The sequence below is a fragment of the Pinus tabuliformis genome, chromosome 5_2, assembly GCF_031772625.1.
Source record: "Pinus tabuliformis cultivar Carrire ecotype Pingquan chromosome 5_2, CPIR1, whole genome shotgun sequence".
In the NCBI taxonomy this organism is placed as follows: domain Eukaryota; kingdom Viridiplantae; phylum Streptophyta; class Pinopsida; order Pinales; family Pinaceae; genus Pinus; species Pinus tabuliformis.
Window position 1 is genome coordinate 728,824,732 of NC_142306.1, and position 20,396 is coordinate 728,845,127.

General features: G+C 37.0%; 2 pseudogenes; both read left to right on the forward strand.

The window, feature by feature from the left end:
* The first annotated feature begins 18,432 nt into the window (after window positions 1–18,432).
* Window positions 18,433–19,232, forward strand: LOC149161281 (putative pentatricopeptide repeat-containing protein At1g68930 pseudogene; annotated as a pseudogene).
* Window positions 19,233–19,258: 26 nt separating this feature from the next.
* Window positions 19,259–20,185, forward strand: LOC149161282 (pentatricopeptide repeat-containing protein At1g20230 pseudogene; annotated as a pseudogene).
* Window positions 20,186–20,396: the final 211 nt, after the last annotated feature.

Below are 20,396 nucleotides of genomic sequence, written 5' to 3' on the forward strand. Positions count from 1 at the left end.
GGGCTGGTAGGAAACCTACTGTGAACAAAAGGATGAGAGTGAATCCTCACTGTTTTTAGCCACAGCCACTTGGGATTCTTTCTTAGATGCCATCAAGGAAAAATATTACCTTGTCATGAGCTATGAAGATAAATACATAAACTGGACCACATTACGGCAGGGAAGGGACCAAGATATGTCGAATTTCACAAATATTTTCCATACCCTTCACAGAAAGATGGGTATCATGGATTCTAAGTGGCATTTGGTACTCAAGTACAACAACTGTCTAGACAAGTACATCTAAGATGAGATAGAGTTCCTGGAAATCTCCTTGCTCAGCACGACATACCGATACGTTATCAAGATTTAGCAGAAGCTTAAACAAAAGAAGTGAGACTTTGGATCTATGAATCTGAAGCAAGGAAAGGGAACCCCTAAACCATAGAGCAAAGGACAAAGCCAAGGCGGGGTGACCCAGGACGACCCGTTGAAGCCACAAGAAGAGAACAAAACCACAAAGAAATAAAAGGAAACGGGAAAATGGTGTGAGTTCCATGAGAGCTTGATTGACAACACAAGTGAGTGTCGAGCTAAGCAGTGACCGGTGATCAAGCTGAAGGCTTTCGAATCAGACACATGTTCCGACTTTGAGTTAGAACCTGACAAGGGGAATGACAAAGGGAAGAAGATCATTAAAGCGGAGCCCAGTGCCACCGTGGCCACCACCAAGATCCAAAAGAATAAGCCTGAATATCTAGAGGAGGGGGAACGCCTCTTCCACTCATAAATGTGGGTGAACGGTTCTCCATTGCAGTTCATTGTCGACAACCAGAACCAAAATAACCTCATTTTAGCAGAGGTCATGATGCAGTTGGGCCTACTAATGACAACACATCCGCAGTCGTACACCATTGGGTGGCTTCACTAAGGACGAGATCCCTTGTCAACCAACACTGCCACCTTCCCTATAGTATCAATCCCTTCACGGATGAGTTATTTTGTGATGTTGCTCCTCTTGAAGTTTGTGATGTATTATTAGGACAACCATACTTGTGGAAGTGGCATGTTGTCAATGAGTCTAGACCTCTCTATGTTATTATTACTTTGGGAAATAAGTTGTACAGGATACTGGAGGTGGCCCCACCTACTACCATCTCTTTAATCACTACAAAGAAATGCAGTAAGATCATTTTCCAGACCAGGAAATTTGTTTTCCTTAAGATTCGCCCTCAGGGCAAGAAGAAGGTTGTGGCCACGACTTCCAGACAGGCTTCTCCTCATAGTAACAACAGATGGACAAGGTTTTGGAGGAGTACAAGCATATTTTCACCTCACCTATAGGGGTACCTCTGCACTGTCAGGTCAAGCACTCCATCGATATGACCCCAGGCATGTCGCTACCCAATAGATCAATCTATCGACGCTCTGTTCTGGAGAACAATGAGTTCAAGAGGTAGATTCAGAAGATGTTGCAGAAAGGGCACATCAGGCCAAGCTCATTACCCTGTGGGAGCATGTAGAAGAAGGAAGGGACCTGTAGACTTTGTATTGACTATCGGACGCTCAACAAGATCACTGTCCAAAATAAGTACCCAATCCCACAAATTGATGACCTTCTGGACCAACTTAAGGGGGCCAAATATTTCAGTAAGATTGACTTGAAGTTTGGTTATCACCAGGTGCCTATCGAACCCTCTGAAATGTGGAAGACTACCTTCAAATCCAAGGAGGGCCTTTTCAAATGGTTTGTCATGCCTTTCAGGTTAACGAATGCCCCCGAAATCTTCATGAGATTGATGGACGACATCTTGCGATCCTTCAATAATGCATTCATGGTTTTCTATTAAGATGACATCTTGATCTTCAACCAAAGTTGGGAAGAGAACCTCCACCATATTCGACAAGTCCTTCAAACCCTGTGACAACACAAGCTCTGTGCCAATTTAGAGAAATTCACTTTTGGCATGACCCAGGGTCAATATCTAGGGTACAACATTGATGACCAGGGTGTGCATGTGGACCTAGCCAAGATACAAGTCATTCAGGATTGGCCAGCCCCAACCACTCTAACAGAGCTCTGCAACTTTCTGGCTCTTTCCAATTTGTACCATAGGTTTGTGTTGGGGTTCTCTCATATCACTTGGCCTTTAAGTCAAGTCACCAAGGGTGGATTGAAAGCAAAGTTATTTTGGTTTGAAACCTAGCATAAGGAATTTTTTGAGTTGAAGCATCGCATCTGCTTTGCATCAGTGCTCACATTACCAAACCTGCAACAAGCATTTGAGATTGAGACAAATGCCTCCAACTTTGTTGTTGGTGCGGTTCTTACTCAACAAGAACATCCAGTGGCTTACCACAGTCAGACATGTTCATACACAATAAAAAAGTATCCCACTTACGACAAAGAAATGTATTCTATTGTGCAGGTCTGTCGTCAATGGAAGCATTACATTTTAGGGAAGGAAACGATCATCCACATAGACTAGCGGCCCCTGTTGTTCACACAGACACAAGGGAAGTTGCAGAATGATTTCCATCAGAAATGGTCAACATACCTGCAACAATTCCATTTGAAAAAGTACAAGAAGGGCAGCACCACTAATGTTGCAGATTGCCTCAGTGGACCACCAGTCATGGCTTTGATCACTGTGCTCTACTCCTGTGGTCACGAGACTTTGCAGTGGCCACATCTTTACAAGAGTGATCCAGAATTTGGTAGCACATACCTAACACTCCTGGAAGGAAAGCAAGTACTAAATTTTCACCTTGAAGATGCACTATTATGCCACCTAGCGCACATCTGTGTTCCTTCAAGCGATCATTCCATGATGATTTGGGAGGTGCACTATAGTCGGGTTGCTAGACATTTCAGAGTAGAGGAAATAGTGGCGGTACTGCAGAAGTATTTTTATTGGCCGAAACTTCATCGGGATTTTGGGAAGTACATTAGATCATGCACCGCCTGTGCCATTACCAAACCAACCATCAATAAGCAAGGCTTATATACTCCTCTTCCTACTCCTAGTCGACTTTGGGAATCCATCTCCATGGATTACATGTCGAGTCTTCCTTCTATTAAGCACGACAACGACTGTGTTTTCGTGTTCGTCGACAAATTCTCTAAGATAGCCATCATGGCGGCCTGCAAGAAGAGTATCATGGCAAAGATCACTACTAAGCTCTTCTTTGAGCGAGTGTGGGTACACTTTGGGATCCCACAGTCCATTATCTCAGATCAGGACATCAAATTCCTAAGTGAATTTTGGTCAAGTCTCCGGTCAATGTTGGATACGAAACTTACTAAGTCCATGACATTCCACCCCTAAACTAATGGCCAAACATAGGTTGTCAACAAGATGATCGTACACATTATGCACATGTACAACTCAAAGAATCCACACACATGCGATGAAATCCTCCCCTATGTCCAACACAGATACAACAGGGCTCTACATAGCTCAATGAGCCATAGCGCCTTTCACGTAGGGTTGGGATTTCAACCATATGTCCCATTGATGTGGCCATACCATTTTCAACTACTCAAGCAGATTCAGATCTCGTCCATTCCAAATCCAACAGGACTAACAGCGTCATTGAGTGCATTAAACACATCCTCTATCATGTCCATGATATATTGGACAAAGCCAATGCTAAGTACAAGCATCATCATGATCAACATCGAGTGTCACACATGTTCCAGGTGGGCAACAAAGTTTGGCTACATTTGAAGAAGGAGCGCCTCGCTGAACCCCACCGCAAGCTTCACCCACTCTGATATGGGTCATACACCATCACCAAGGCTGTAGGGGACAATGCATTCAACCTTAGCATCCCACCGTTCCTTGGTCTGCACCTAGTGTTCAATGTAGACTGCCTTTAGCCATACTTTCCACATTTGGTAGACACATCTAATATTGCAGAACAACTCGCACCAACAGAGTTAAACCCAGAATACATGGAACATGCCACAACTGATCAGCTCATGGAAACACAGATCAAGAACACTCGCCAACAGAGGATCCAACTATATCGAGTTGTTAAAGCAAGACAACAGAGGATCCAACTATATCGAGTTGTCAAAGCAGGCCAACTCCTTTAACAGGGCAAGTGGTTCACCAGGGACGAGGTTCAACAGAAATATCTTCACCTGGAGATAATATGACCAAGTTATGACCCTGGGAAGTTGGTTTCCCAAATAACTAGAACGAGGCCCACAAACTCTTGGTGTTCCATCTCTTGTGGTTAGGGTTTTGGTTGTTTAGGGTTTTTCCTTGTTGTTCAACAATAAATAGGCCCTTGAGCCTCATTGTAACAGAGTTAAGAGGCATGTAGCAGCGACATCTCTTCTAAGAGATAAGCTACCATCTCCCGAGTTAATTTATTTCCATTTTGTTTGTAAGCATATTTCAGTATTTTGATATTAATGAAATGAAATCTTATTGATGTTGCATATTTGTATTTATGGTTATATCTGTAATTTGTTGTGTTCATGTTTAAGTTTGGATCATCGACCTGTCGGCTTTTGTAAAATTTCAAATGTGTTATCATTCCACATAGGGTCGATGTGGATGGTGTCGTGGCTTGAATGGACCAATCTCCATACAAGTATTCATTGTGTACTAACCAAATGTATCATGCATCATATGTGGACATACCATATAGGCTTGTTAGGGTCCTCGGGGGAATTGGCCATTGTTTTGTATGCATCATTCCAACTTATAGTGCTTAGGCCTTATGAATCAGAGATCGATCGAGGGCTTCACACCATAGTCTGAATCATGTGTGCCTTACGAACTAGATCAAGCCACCGAGGGATGACACCATAGACATAACTAAAATTATTGCAATTACGAAAAAAATTGTTCTCATCACTGAGATTTGGTCTTCACTGATCAATATATCCAGGCTATGAAGGATTTATTTTTTTCTCTTGCTTGCTTTTGGAACAAATGACTAACTGTGTATTATATTTTCCTTTTGGTCTTAGGCTTATGGAAGGCCAACCATAGGCCCCTAGAAAAAGCCTATAATTAGGGTGCATATGAGTAGACTTATGCATACCATGGATTACTCAGTTTTGTGCCAATCCCATACAACTAAGGGTTGAGCCCTATCATGCATTCATGCATTTTATTTTAACACCCTTCCCTATGTTAGATGATATAGGACCAAGAGTTGGCCTTTATCATGTAACCTTACCTCTTCTTTGGATTAACCACTATGCTTTGTCTTGGATGTCATATGACCAAGCATGGGGCCTTAACATGTGACCATATGCCTTATATAATTTAATCGCTTGGATTTTATCCTTAAATTCAGCGCCTTGGTCCCATATGACCAATCTTCATGACCAGGTCCCTAGGGGTCCCTGGTCATCTACATGGTGATGTCAATTTGCCACATTGAAACCCATGAGGGGTGCCATGTTCCACCCACTTTCAACTTTTTGCCAACCAAAATATGTCATTTGTCCCTACCATGTGGCAACTCCTAGTGATGGTACGTCTGCATGCTAAGGTCATCAAATGACATGTAATGTTATGTGTATAGGCAACCAATACCATGTCTTAGTCTAACAAATCATCACAAAGAGCCATTAAAAATAAGTTTCTCTAGACTTAACTTGCCATGTGTCTGCAAGATTTACCTTTTAGTTATTTTAATTTAACTAACTACAATTTAGAAATTTAATAATCAATTACAATAAATATGTAATATTTAATTTAAATCTTATTTTCATTTAAATGTAATTTCGTATTTAAAAGAAATACAATATTCTTTGGAAACTAAGTTTTAATATATTTAATTATATATCTTAAAATTTTAACATATTTAATGATTTTAGATTGTATCCAAATAAATTTTTTATATTGTTTAATAATTATATTTTTAATTTAGATAAGAAAAAAATAATATTTTTAATGTTTATTACTGCTTTTTGAAATTATAAACTGAGCAAGATAATCACAAACAATGAAAAATATAAACAACTTTAACCAAAATATTAATTACAATTTTTTTAATTTAAATAAATTAAAAGATTCCCATTAAATATAAGAAGTTTATTTTTATTAGCATTACTTACACAGATACAAAATATGACTACATGGTTTGGAATTAAAAAGTTGACATTATTTATATTTACACAAAGGGAAAGGAACCGGTAAAAATCACGGAGTGGAGTGACACGACAAACACTGCATTTCATATGATAATTACCTCTGTTTTGAAGTAATGTTTTCATGTTGGGATCCTCCCATTGGACTGCATCCCACCATTCTCTCGAACCTTCTATTACCTCCAGATGATTCAGATTGTCCCATCGGCCACGCAGTCTCTTCAATTTTGGGCAACAGAATACTTGGACAGAGTTGAGCATAGGGGTAACGGTGATGCGCCCTCTCCCAACCCTCTTGGACAGAGTTGAGCATAGGGGGTAACGGTGATGCGCCCTCTCCCAACCCTCTACTTGCACTTGTTGCTCCCACTGCCCCCATCCCCAACTCCAACTTATCGCAATACCCTATCCACAGCTCTCTCAAATCATATATTATATGTATATATAAGAATTAATAAAATAAAATATTCTTGGCCTTCCTTGTTTAATGAAATGTTGTACTTAAATTATTAAGTTAAGTATATATAATAAATAAATGAGGATTGTAATTATTTATATTATTAAAGTGTTTTTAGTCATATAATTAATTTTCAATTTTAAAAATTAAATTTTTTCCAACTTTATTTCCACAAGTCTCTTGCATTTGCGTTTTATATCTATCAACATTCCTTAACCATTTAATTCATATAACTAAACTAGTTTTTATTGAACTCACAATTTCCAAAAGTAACATCAAATGTTACTATGACATGGTAAATTGGTCTATTCCAATCACATAGATCAACCATAAAGGTCAGCATCAAATGTTATGTTGACATGGAAAATTGTAATATGTATGGTATTCCAATAAAAAATAACTTTGTGATATTTTAAAAGTGGACATCTAGCCACCAATGATTCCATTCAAATTTGACCGTAGATTAGGATTTTACAGTGATTGTTCCTTTCATAAAAATAAAAATAAAATGGGTAAAAAAAAATGTGAGAATATAGAATTGTATAAACCCTATGAATCCATCTTTTCCATATAGAAAATTAATATGAAGTTTTGTAGTATTTTATTAATGTATTAAAAATAATAATATATTAAAATTACAATTTTAATAAAATTTTTATGGTTGAATTTTGATATGATAAACTCGAAAAGATTAAATGTATATAATATTTAACATTTTTCATTGTATACATCTATAAAGAGTTATTCAAATAGATAGTTTTATTTATTTATTTAAAGAGTTGTAATGTTTTGGGATGTATTCAAATCCCAAATCGTTACATATATAAATAAAATACATAACAAAAATATGTTATCCATTAAAACATTAATCAACACTAGCATACATTATTCACCCCACAATACACAAAGCATGAGATAACAAGGTGTTTTTCCTTATTTTCGAATTCATCAATTGCATTAAGTCACATTATCCACACTGGGAGAGTGGAAAAAACTTAATTACACACAAAACTGCTACCTTAGATAAATCACATAGCATAACCATGCTACATGACTACTTTATTTTCTTAATAGAACTTTACATCAATTGTACTACTAGTTTGACTTGCAAACTATTGATTTTAAATGGATCCGAAGATAAGCATGAATGGCTAATAAAAGATTACTATACACAAATGATAGACAATTAATGAGTTTAGAAAGAAAAATATATATATAATTAAATCATTATGAAATTAAATGAAGGAAAAGAAGGAAAAAGTAAATAATTGAATGAGAAAGAGACATTGGAGAAAAGGAAATGAATAGGAAAGGATGCATGTCCTCCCCTTTCATCCCAACACTTCTTATATCCTTCAACAATTTGTGTCACAAAAGGCCTTTTGGGTCAAGATGAGAGGATGCGAAAAAAGAGACTAGGTAAGTAAATTGTTGAATGACTAAAGAGCGATAATACTGCATTATAACCCTATAATTAAGTGTTTGATAGACTAACTCTAGTCACCTTGCAGTTTAAGGATACCTCTTTCCTAGGTTGGAGTTTACTCCCACTAGAGTTTCATTAAGTTATTAGATTACCATAATCCTCATGAATATCATATTTTCCAAATCTACACTTTAGATCTCAACAACGTCCACGTTATAATTTGACTATGATACTAGGAGATGGTTCTTTTTTCTTTTCAAAGATTCACTTCCTTCTCTCGAGACTCTCATGGCTTATGAGGATGGAATATGTTTTTCTCCCTTTTGGAAATGGTTGACCTTCCTTGAGGACTTACCAAAGATTAGTTCCCTTTAGCACACACCACATTTATTACCTCTTACTTCCACCCATTTGACATTAATGGAAGTATGTCCCATAACTAGCTTCAAAAATCACATGATAGATCTATGATGTGTTATACACCCAATCATGTGAATGGCCTCATGTTAATTAAAATTTATTTTTGGTGTAGAATTTTTATGTATTAACAAGTGAGGTAAAATAAAGACAATCAAGACAGTGAAAATATAAGAAATCACACATAAAGAACACCAAAAAATACCCTAATAACGCCCCAACTCCATGGAAAAACCCATTCTAACATAATTTCATTAGTCCTTGGCAAAAATCATGACCAAGCCTGTTGGGAAGCCTGCTCAACCCTTGGCCTCTTACACTGACTAGGGAACCCTGCTCAGCTCTTGGTTTCTTACACCGGTTGGGGAACCCTTCTCAACCCTTAGCACCTTGGTGCTTGGTGCATTACAATGGATAAAAATAAGCATATTTATAAGCATCTTTACAACCAAATACAACTACCATAATACCATGGCCCACGAAACCATGTGCCCAAAACTACTAGCTATAGACTATCATTCCCAAGTCAAGGTTAAGGCTAACAAGAATGTTAGAAGCGCTTCTTGAGATCAACATACTTTGACTAGGAAACTCCTTCTTAAATGCTATTATTCTCCATCTTATTGGGTTTCCTTTATCTAATTATTTTCATATTCTTTCCTTCTTTTAACTTCCTTTTCTTTGAGAATGTGATTTTGCCTTCCCCTCATCATCTTTCCATATTCAATTACTTGCGATGAAAAGAACCAACTTTGTCATTAAGTGAGCATTACCATCTAAATTGAATTAATACTTTGTAATCAAGTTTGTCCCTATACATGTTTAGATTTTTCCTAAATTTTGTTGAGTGGATAATGTTAGCTATGCATAAAGTTTGTTCATATGTATTTAAATATAATACACATTGTTAAATATATTTTAATATATGATTAAAAAACATCAAATTCGAGTTTATAGATTTCAACCTTATTACATCGAGAGGTACTCCCTAGCCCAGTAAGGTAAAGATGGTGTAATGTAATGCCTTGGCTTAGTCAAATTACATTAAAAAAAATTAATATTATAAAATAAGATAAAAATAATAATTGTATTTATAATTAATTATAATTAATCATTAAACCATTCTAGATCCATTTTCATTAGGGATTTACTAATCACCCTTAGATGCAAACATTTTTTAGAGTGAAAAAAATTGATCCATTTCAAGACTTGGTAAATACGAATTTAAGATAAATATAAGTTAATACATATAAAGTGAATTAATAAATAGGTAAAGTAAACATGTATTGTCATTTTAGTTTTTTTTTTTTTTTTTTTAATGCAAAACCCAGACCTTAACTTAAGGTTTCATACTTAAAGTTTCCATCCATTAAAAAAATTATGATAGAAAACAAACTTTTATGTTTTCTTTGATTTAGAAAAACCCATGACTTGAAGTTTCATATTTAAAATTTCCATCAAATTAAAGGGAATTATGATAAAAAAATAAACTTTTTTTGAAATTTTCTTTAATTAAGTAAAAGAATTAAGATGAAATTTCTACCGTCGATAAATTAAATATAACAATCTATTTAAATAAATTTTGATAAATATATACTATAAAGAAAATTAAAAGTTGTATCATTTTGATGTTTTCCAATTTATTATCGTTAAAATTTAATGATAAAATATTTATTAAAATTGTAATTTTGATACTATTGTTTTTAGTGCATTAATAAATTAGTACAAAATATGATATTAATTTTCTATATTTAAAAAGGGATTTAACACTTTTGAACATCATTAATACAATTTGATTTACAATATCAACATTAATTAAAAATAAATTCCAAAATATCTATGTCCATCTTTTATTTTAAATAACTTAAGAAAAATGTTTTTTGAAATGATGTATGAGCATCACTTTGCCTTTTGTTTTAAAAAATTACGCATGTAAATATTCCCTTCTATTGATATTTGTTTGTTTATGTGTAGGAAACTATACTTGGATGTTGTTTTTCCTTTTGTTGATGTGTCCCTTTGTTTGGACAGTTGGTTAGGTATTTAGCAGAAATATTCCAAAGAAGCCAAATTATTGTTTTTAAGGAGGATTTTCTTTTGAAGATATTTTTTTTCTTATGTATATATATGTATGTGTGAAGACCTCGCGGGCGTGACGACTTGAGAAATAAGAATGAAATACTTTGTTTTAAGTATGTCTGGGATGGTTTCACTACATGTTATATTGTTATACAAATACTTGTTTTAGACTAGCTTTTGTGTTTTATTTCTTCAAGTTACAAATCCCTGCCCCAAGGTAAATATTGGCTTTGGTGAAGCGAGTCTAAGGTAGCAGATGAATTCCTAATTAGTTTTCAAATAATGAATTCCTAATTAGTTTTTGAATAATGTTAAGTCTCTGTGCATGTATGAATTTGACTTGTGTTAGAAAGGTTGAGAAATAATTTGTAAGCTGAAATCCCTTGGCGTGAATCTTTTGCTCAAAAGCGTTTTGAAATCTTTGGTAGAATGTGAATAAATCCTTACTGCGGAAATGAGTATAATTAATGCACAACTCCCAACCATTAGGATTAAGTTCGAAGTGGTGGGCTAGTAGTCGGAGGTCATAGGTTGGCCCTTTGATCCCTTTTTATTCAATGAAATTCTCAAAATAGAAGGTTACAACCTTGCCCGGGTGGGTCTTGCCGAATAGTCGAAGGCTAGTATAGTCAGGCATGGGCCGCAAAAATTGTTCTGACCTCGACCTAGTTTGAAACCTGACCCCCGAATTCTCTGGGGACCTAGCAGTATAGTCGGTGTGACACTGTGTTTGGTGAATGTTAAAATTTTCCGACCTCAGACAAACAAAAAGCCCCGACCCCTGACTCTGTGTGGGCCCAGAAGGAATAGTTGGGGCCTTGGATAAACTTGACAGACGAGTATTGTTTTTTTTGGATGACTAGTTTAACCCCTGACCTACCTTTGGTGAACAAGAGTGGACTGGGCCAATAAAAATTGATTTAACCATATAAAGTTAAAACGGAATAAGTGGGTTCAAGATAAACGAAGGAAGAAAAGGGGTTTACGCATGGAGGAAGAAGTGTGTGAAAAACAAACAAACTTTGAGGCATTTTTTTTAATAGTTGACGTAGAAAAGGGACCATCACACTTGCACTAGGCCATAGTGGTATCGGCGATTTTGAGCTCTGTAAATCCTATAACTGGTAAAATAATTTTAGGAGTTGTTAAAAATTGTGCTACTTGTATGTCACCCAAAACAGGAGGCGGAGAAAGGACTGGAATGGATGAGGACTTGAGATTGGAATTGAGGCATATCTAAGTAAGAATGAAGGCCGTGGAGAATTCCTAGAGGTCAGAACCTGATGTGGAAGATGTCAGTGAGAGTCAGGACACAAGTTTTGAGGAAGAGGTGGAGAGAACCATAAGAAGAGAGTAGCCAAATGAACAATTGATTAAGCTAGTTACCAAGGATGGAAGTTTCCATGGTATGATGGCAACCTAAATGTGGAGGAGCTTCTAGATTGGATCAACACTCTAGACAAGTATTTTGATTATGAGGATGTTGAGGAGGACTAGAAGGTAAAGTACGTTGTGACCACGTTAAGGGGACATACAACACTCTAGTGGGATAAGTTGCAGGCATATCGAAGGAAGAAAGGGAAAAAGAAGATTGAAAGGTAGGATAGGGTGGTGGCTAATTTCAAGAGCAAGTTCATGCCCAAGGATTACAAGCTGAATTTATTCATACAACTACATAATTTAAGGTACAAGTCCATGACGGTGGAATACAATACAAAGGAATTTTATAGGCTAGATATAAGAGTAGGCGACATAGAGGAAGATCGAGAGAACGTGGATAGATACATAAATGGTCTGAGGTATGAAATATAGGACAAAATTGGCCTCTTTCCCTTGAAGACCGTGGAGGATGCCTATGAAGTAGAAATGAGGGAAGAAGAAAAGTTGGCTCAGAGACAAAGCCAAAAGAGCATAGGAAGGAGTCTAGCTAGAGGAAAAAGATCTCCCAATAGGGGAAGAGTTCAAAGGAAGCAGAGAGTTCAAGCAGTCAATCTCCAAGAGGAGGAGAGTCAAGAGGAAAAATATTTTCCCGAGAGGTAGAGGAAGAGAAGGAGAATTTAGATGCTACATATGTGGAAAGACATGCCATATGTCATGGAATTGTCCTAAAAATAAATCAACAATTCAAAGGGGAGTGCATGTTTGATCTGGATTCTCTCAACTACCAGAATTAACCAAGATATTTTAATTTTGCGATGTTAGCAGATTTGCATGTGAAAGATAATAAAAAACCACCTATGCATAAGGAAACATAAAGACAACCATGAAATCAAAGAACACACACAAGTTGATAACGAAGTTCACCCATTATGGGTTACATCTCTAGGCTCGGTGTCAAGAGTGGGGAGGTCACTTCATTAGTTGTTGCAAGAAGATGGAAAGTACATGATATCATCTTTAATACAAGGATGAACCCCCTTATCTAGAGTGGAATGTCTCTCCATGAGACGTTCTCCTACAAAGAGATTTCACTCATAAAATTTCTCCTCCAACATGAAAAAGAACAATCTCTAACATAAAGTGACATACAATGATCCTCTCAGAAAGTGGCATACATGGATCTCAAATTCAAATCACCATCTCAATAAAATTAAAATGAATACATGGCAAAAATGCATCTTATACCTACAAGTCTAGGGATGGCCTAAAAATCGGCTACTCAGATGAAGAAATAACGTGGACCATCTCATTCCTTACGGAAAAACCATGAAATCTGAGTATAAACTCGACCCCTTTCTGACTCGGTCAAATCTAGGCTCGCCGTGAATCTTTTAGATTCCTCACAAGATTCTTTTTTTGACATGGGAAAAAATTATGTTGCTTAGATCAGAAAATGGACTATGCCATTAGACTCCTAGTGAAAAACTGGTTCAAATGAGTATAAACTCGGCATAATTCTCACTTTGTCAAAAATTAGCTCCCAGGAATCTTTAAAATTCTTCATAAAGAATATTCTTTGAAATATTCCCTAACATATGTTTTGACAATATTCATAGAATCTTCTTGAGATTCATGAATTAATTGGTCTGCTTGCACCCTCATCTCACGTATTCTCCATGGTTCCCTTTAAACCATTTGAATCACATTTTATAGCAAAGTGTGAGGGTGGCTTAATGGTTGGCATGGTCATATTAAGTTACTTGTTGTTGGCGATAATTTTAGGTTCAAAACCCATGGACTCCCAAATTTTCTTTAATATGGTTTTAAAGCCCAATTTTAGTTTTAATATAGTTTCAAACCATATAATATATGGAAATTGTATGTCCATATTGTAACGACCCCCAAAACCATGAGAATAAGACAAAAATGGAGGTTGCACCATCCAAGGCCACTTGGGCCTAATTTGAGGTGCCATTTGGCATCATGTGATTGGTCCATGTGGCAAGCCCTCATTGGTCCACATCATATGCTACTTACTTGCCATGTGTCAAATTGTGGTGTTGCCCTGTCACCTGCTTGTGGGTCCACCTGGTTTGCTTACTAGGATTTCGCACTATCTTTGTGGGTCCCACCAAGCCTGTTGGATTTTCTTCCATGTGGGAAGCCTATGGGATTTCCACGTGGCACCCTGAGTTGACTTTGACATTGTCTTTTGCCTAGTTTGACCAAAACTTTGTTTGGCCATAAATTTTGCATACGAGCTCAGATTGAGGTGTCATTTGCATCATTGGAAATATTACGACAAGATATTTGATATGATCATGGTTTCATTGGAATCCAAAAACTTTTTTTTTAGCCTTTCCTCAACCCTCTTTGATTTCTGAGCTGCTCTAAAACCACTTGGATCAATGTTGTAAAAGGCAAGTATGAGGTAGCAAAAACATAGGTAAAAGAGGAAACTTCTGAGTTGGGTGAATCCCTAATGTTGAAGAGGATATTAATTAAAGGAGAAAAGGAGAAGTAAGAGCCAACATAGCGAAGGGACTTGTTCAAAACAATCTGCAAGTCTAAGGGAAAATGTTGTAAAGTAATCATTGATAGCAGAAACACTGATAGATTGGTCTCTATGGAAATGGTGGAGAAATTAGGTTTGCAAAGTACGAAACACAACACTCCTCATCGATTGAAATGGTTGCGAAGGGGACACTGGATCCTGGTCAATGAACAAAGCAAGGTATAATTCCAGATTGACAACTACAATGATGAGGTTTTATGTGACATCATGCTTATTGATGTTTTCCATGTCTTGTTAGGAAGGTTGTGGCAGTATGACATAAGAGCTATCCATGACGAGAGGAAGAATACCTGCTCTTTTGAGAAAGACAAATGCAAGCACATGTTGTTACCCATGGAGGATAAAGGAGTCAAAGAGGAAACACGACCAAGTGTGCTAATGATAACCGGGAAGTTGCTACTACAGGAAAACAAGAAAGAAGAGGTACATTTTTCTTTAAATGGTAAGCGTAAGATTGTCCTTGTCAATCGATGTTATAATCCCTTCATGTTTATCTTCAAATCCATTTAATATTAGTCGTTTGTAGGTCAAACTCGTGGTGCAATTGATGCAAAGTTCTAATAAGAAAAGAAAGTAGTTATTTAGAATGATTATGCTATGTGATCTATCTAAGAGATTAGTTATGTGTGTAACTAATTTTTTTTCACTCTCCCAATGTGGATAATGTGTTGTAATGCAAGTGGTGAACTCAAAAGTAAGGAAAAACACCTTGTTGTCTCACGCTTTGTGTGTTGTGGGGTGAATAATGAATGGTGGTGTTGATTAATGTTTTAGTGGATAACATGTATTTCTTATGTATTTTCTTTATATATGAAATGTTTTGGGATTTGAATACATCCCAAAACATTACAACTCTTTAAATATATAAATAAAATTGTCTACTTATATAACTCTTCATATATATATATTTCCGGGGAAAATCTAGACAGTTGTGAAGCGATCTACTCGCCGACCAAACAAGAAGGGCCAACCCCAAGGGCATCGAGGAGATTTGACCTAGTGACCTCCCAATTAACAAGGTAGTTAGCAACGCGAACTCTTCATAAATATATACAATGAAGAAAGTTAAATATTGTATAACTTTAATCTTTTCCAATTTTTCATAATTAAAATTCAACCATAAAATATTTGTTAAAATTACAATTTTAGCATATTATTTTAATACATTAATAAACTAGTACAATCTTTTATATTAATTTTGGATATAAAAAAAATGGATTTAATACTTTTAGAACATCAATAATATAATTTGATTTGTAATATTAACGTTAATTTCATTAAAAAAATTCAAACTCTTTGTATCCATCTTTCTTTTAAAGTACTTTGAGGAAAATCATTTTTTTTTAACCACTTGCACACAACTTTAGACAGTTCCTTATTTTCACATATTTTCTTTAACCATTTTATTTTTATTTTATGAAAAGAATAGCAATAATATAATCCCAATTAATGGTCACATATTTTCTTTACCATTTTATTTTTATTTTATGAAAAAAATTAACAATTTTCAATAAAAATATAGCAATGGTATAATTCCAATTAATGGTCAAATTTGAATGGAATCATTGGCCCACTGGGTGTCTATTTTAAAATATTGCAAAGTTATTTTAAAAGTTATGTTTTATTGGAATACCATACATATTAACGCTGTAAGGCGTTCCCTGTGAAAAGAAATCCTTTCCATGCCCCTACGCTGCATATTAACGATTCAAATAACCTCGGCCATAAGATTGAAAAATACAGATATTTTCCATTATAAATCGGTAGGAGCCTCTTCCTGTCATTTGGGAGCCTCACATTCGCTGTCTGTGGTGTCTTTCCAAACCCTGTGGTGTCTTTCGAAACCGTTCAACCTAACCCTCGCTTCAGTCTCTCATTCCCAGCGTTTGTGATGGGAGGGTTTCACTCTGCAATCCCATCTATCAACAGTAAGCTCGTCACGGCTCCAATGACCTCTTCCTCTTGAGATTCCAGGTTATTTGTGGCTCCCTTGATGCCACATCCACTCAACGACCGATTCTCTGCTCCATCATTCGTTCTCAGATACAATTTCTGCGTTAACAAGGTTTTCATTTCCATGGTTAGAGGCGGCAGCTTCCCAGGATTTTCCTATCTGCTTCATAGGCTTGGAGGCAGCTGGGATTTATTGTATCTGCGTTAACAAGGTTTTCATTTCCATGGTTAGAGGCGGCAGCTTCCCAGGATTTTCCTATCTGCTTCACAGGCTTGGAGGCAGCTGGGATTTATTTCCTTTATTCGGTAATTACCCTTCTGCAACCGCCTCACTGTTACCTCCTTCAGTAATTCTGAGAGTTAAATTCAAAGGTGCCTGATTTCTCCAACCGGCTTCGTGACCTCCACGGCCTTCCCATAGCGCTGGTTAAATTAAATTGCTGAGTGTGTCTTTCAGCACGTTGAACTCTTGATATAAGATTCTCTGTTTTTCTTTCATATATCAATCTGTAAGTTAAGTATTTTTTTTTTTTTTAGTAAAACTTTACTTAAATAACATGACCTGTTCAATAAGATAGTACTTAGATTAGAGTTTTTAGTTTGAACTACTGTCCTTTCAAGTGCAGACAGACAGGTTCTTTTGTATAATACAACAATTAATTCTAAGCAAAGAATTATCGCAGCAATTGTTTTAGTTCTTCTCAGGATAACAATTTTACACAACCACAGAGGATAAATCTTTCCCTCATAGTAATTCTGTTTTCTTTTGTTTTTTTTTGGGGAAAGAATAGGTGCTGAAGTACCATCATTATCTTCGTCATTATTTCTACCGTGCAAATCTTCATTTCTACGGAAACAAACGAATATTTCCTTTTTCTTTTGATTATTTTCACACAGTAGTTATGTTTTACTCCGTTGTTCTTTCCATTGATCTGAGACTCATACCTGTTGTCAAATAAACCCTCAATAACAGTCACATGGTTCATGCAGAATTCTCTTGATTAATAGTTCAAGTATATAAATTGTCACTTTCAACCACTTATTTGTTGATTATAGGGACACACCTGCTATCGAGTGTACCGAAAACATGCTGTATCAATAACAGGGCACTATGTTCCTAATACTAGTCACAATCTATGGTTAAATGAACAGTGTACAACATGAGATCATGAAACTTATAGCAATGAAAATGCCAGTAGAAAGAAGATCTCTTCAAGTAAGAAGAGCTTGAATTCTCTCCCCCTGCGTAGCAAAATCACCCAATACAGTCTTGTATCCTTGCAGCTAAAAACCTTAATCGATCATATCTCGTTCTAACAATTTCAGAAGCCTCAGAGCTCTGTAATGGATCAAATTCCTCATCAAGTTCATCCTGATCAACGGCATCTGCATGGCAAATTCGTGTATCCATGTGCGGTGGCATCCTGCCGAAACCTATAGTGCCATGTACCAATGAGAAAAATGTTGAAGAAAACTGTTGGTACAATGAGTTCTGGGTACCAAACCAGGACAAGGAAGTGGAAATGCACTAAAATTGTTGTAATGGGATTCCTCCACTGACATATATCATCAACTCATTTGGAAACAGATGCAACTCCAGAGAAAACATTCATAATTCTCAACTAGTTAGCCTTACTTCTCCTCTTGCTCCACATATTAGACTCTGTATCCAACATATATTGCACTGCTTCCTGCCTCAAAGGTGGCATAGCACGAGCTAATCGCAATCCAACAATTTTCATTGTTGTGTTTCCTAACATGTCCTGCTGACTTAGGCTCAAGGGATGCAAATAATGCATCTAGGAAGCAATGGCCGAGTGTAAATCTGAACAACATCAAGCAAAGAATAGCAGGAAAAACGCACTGCGAGTTCATTTTCTCCCATTTTTTTCACACCAGAACGCTGGAGAACCAACAATGGATAGGAATTTCTATAAACTCGATTTCTTTCCATGAAAGCTCTACTCCAAGGCAAGCAAGTCCATGCCCAAATCGTTCGGAATGGGGTTGTGGGGAATATTAACGTTGATACCCATCTTTTCATAATGTATACCAAGTGTGGCAGTCTAGAAGATGCGCGCCCAATTTTTGATAAAGTGGTTGACCGCAATTTGGTATCATGGACTGCCATGATTGCAACTTATGCAAGGTCTGGTAATTGTAATGAAGCGCTCAAGCTCTTTCATGAAATGCAGAGGAGTGGGGTGAAGGCGCGGACTGTTTTCTCTATCCCAGCCTTCTCAAGGCATGCACTGGCTTAACAACTCTGCAACAGGGCAAGGAGCTCCATGGATCTGCGATTAGGAATGGATTTGAGTCTGAATTCTTTGTGGGGAGTGCCCTTGTGACCTTCTATACGAAATGCAGGAGTATGGAGTTTGCACACCGAGTGTTTGACCAAATGCCTCAGAGAACTGAGGCGACATGGAATGCAATGCTTGCAAGGTATGCACAGAGTAATCGCCGTAGAGAGGCAATGAAACTGTTACACGAAATGCAGCTTGCCGGCGTAAAGCCCGATTCCTTTACCTTCGGGAGTGTCATTGCCATTTGCGCAAACTTAGCTGTTCTCAAACAGGTGAAAGAGATCCACGGATACATAATTGGAACTGGATTTGAGTTGAATGTGTTTGTGGATAGTGCCCTTGTAGATATGTATGCAAAATGCGGAAGTGTAGGGGATGCACGCCAAGTATTTGACGAAATGTTCCAGAGAGATCTAGTTTTGTGGAATTCAATGGTTGCAAGTTATCTGCAGAATGGGCAAATGAAATTGGCAGGTGTGAAACCAGATTCATATACTATCTCTAGCATTATCCCTGCTTTTATATGCTTAACTGCGTAGGACAGGGGAAAGAGATCCACAATTATATGATCAGAACTGGGTTTGATGCCAACGTTCTCGCAGTGAATTCCGTAATTGACATGTATGCCAAATGTGGAAGTATATTGACAACACAGCAAGTATTTGACAAATTATCTGAGAGAGATGCGATTTCATGGAATGCAATGATTGCAGGTTATGGTTTACATGGGTGTGGCCAGGATGCCATCTTGCTCTTTTCTAAAATGCACCAGGCAGGCTTGAAACCTGACAGTATTACCTTTATTGGAATTTTGTCTGCATGCAGCCGTGCAGGACTGGTGAATGAAGGTTGGCAATACTTCGAGCAGATGATGAATTGCTATCAAATTATGCAAAGTGTTGAGCACTGTGCATGCATAGTTGACCTTCCTAGCTGTGTTGGGCATTTGGATGAAGCACAAAGCTTTGTTAAGAAGATGACCTTAGAGCCAGATGCATGTGCTTGGAGAGCCTTGCTCGGTGCCTGTAGAATTCATCAGAGTGTAGAGATAGGAGAACAAGCAGCACAACATCTTTTAGAGTTAGAACCCCAGAATCCTGGAAATTGTGTGCTACTATCAAACATCTATGCCACTGCTGGTAGGTGGAATGATGTAGCAAAAGTCAAGAATATGATGAAAGATAAGGGTTTGAAAAATATTCCAGTATACAGCTGGATTCAAGTCCAGAGCAAGGTGCATTTTTTCCAAGTAGGAGGTGAATCAAACCCACAAATAGAAATGATCTATGCAAAGTTGGATAGCTTGGCTCGGCAGATGATGGACATTGGGTATGCACCTGATATCAACTTTGCACTTCATAATGTGGCAGACAAGGAAAAGGAGGATGCTCTATTTGACCAGAGTGAGAAGCTGGCACTCGCTTTTGGTCTTATCAATACAAGTGATGGGACGCCTCTCAGGATCATGAAAAACCTTAAGAGTCTGTGGTGACTGTCATTCTGCTATTAAGTTCATTTCCAAGGCAGTTAAGCGAGAAATCTTTCTAAGAGATAACCATCGATTCCGCCATTTCAAGGATGGACTGTGTTCTCGTGGAGACTATTGGTAACATCTTAAATTCATGTATTGATCTTTATATAGTAGATTTTGTCAGATCCAATGATGAATGAATTTTATAATGAAAGTGTAATGAAAGTGAGGG